This window comes from Salvelinus sp. IW2-2015, linkage group LG14 (assembly GCF_002910315.2).
Source record: "Salvelinus sp. IW2-2015 linkage group LG14, ASM291031v2, whole genome shotgun sequence".
Lineage (NCBI taxonomy): Eukaryota > Metazoa > Chordata > Actinopteri > Salmoniformes > Salmonidae > Salvelinus > Salvelinus sp. IW2-2015.
This window is the reverse complement of record NC_036854.1, coordinates 34,679,364-34,680,683: the sequence shown is the minus strand read 5'-3', so window position 1 is coordinate 34,680,683 and position 1,320 is coordinate 34,679,364.

Genomic DNA, 1,320 nt, shown 5'->3' with positions numbered 1-1,320 from the left:
AGGTTTTCCTACTTACAAAGCATGTAGAGGTCTGTAATTTTTATCATAGGTACACTTCAACTGTGAGAAACGGAATCTAAAACAAAATCCACGAAATACACTTGTAGATTTTTAAGATTCATTGCATTTTATTGCATCGACATAAGTATTTGAATCAGGAAAAGAAAAACCTTTAATATTTGTACAGAACCTTTGTTGCATTACAAATCATTACGTCTTCTGTTAGTTCGGTTGACCAGGGTTTGCAATCATGCAGCAGGGAGTTTGGCCCACTCCTCCATACAGACCTTCTCCCAGGGATCGTTCATGGTCGGACTGTCGCGTGGCAATACGGAACTTTCGCGTGAGACCGTGGGGCTGTGCCATCCAGACCTTGAGATCGTTCGTACGGGAGCCTCCTGTGTGCCCTGGCTGTGTGTTTCGGTGTCTGTGCTGGAAGAAGCCAGCCGACGATTTCCAATGCTCTTGACTGAGGAAGGGAGGTTGTTGGCCAAGATCTCGCGACGCATGGTCCCGGGCTCAATACGTGCGTCCTCGTGTCCCCTTAGCAGAAAGCATCCCCAAAGAATATGTTTCACACCTCCATGCTTCACCGTTGGGATACGTTGTCTTCGGTCGTTGTACTTCATCCTTCTTCTTCCTCCCTGCACACCCCCCGGCAAGTTGGGTTCTGACCAACAACCGCTTTATTATTGTGTCTCATCAGGACCCCCCGTGTGTGCTCCGTGTCTCCATTCTCTGGATCAATCCAGGTGTGTCCATATGGTCATTCGAAACTTCACGACCCGGGCGTGGACATGCGCTGGCCTTGAGCAGGTGTGTGGGGGGTGTTCGTCCGTGGATTTTTATCCAGTGACCCGGCGAGCATTTGTGTTGCTAATGGTTCTTCTTGTTGGGTGGTGTGCTGCGGGCCACTGAGACGTGTGATTCCCAGCTCTTCTTACACGTCAATTTACCAGGTCCTGCCGTGTAGTTCTGGGTCGTGATCCCTCACCTTCCTCATGATTCATTGATGCCAGCGAGGTGGAGATCTTGCATGAGCCCCAGCACACTAGGACCAATTCTTTTCAACTTCTCTCCATTTTTCTAACTGAATTGCTGTCAACAGTGTTTGCGTCCTCGTCTCGTGTCTTTGAATATTGGACTCCCGTCCGCCCCCCTCGGTGTGCTGCTGCACCATGTTTCTCACAGTCTCCACTATCTCGCTCTCACAGAGCTCTCCTCGTCTCTGCTCATCCTGTGTGCGCACGCTCTCGCGCTAGCTCTGTCTCCTGAGAGATAGAGATCCGCTCTCTTTTTATCTAGCAGTGGTCTCTCTTT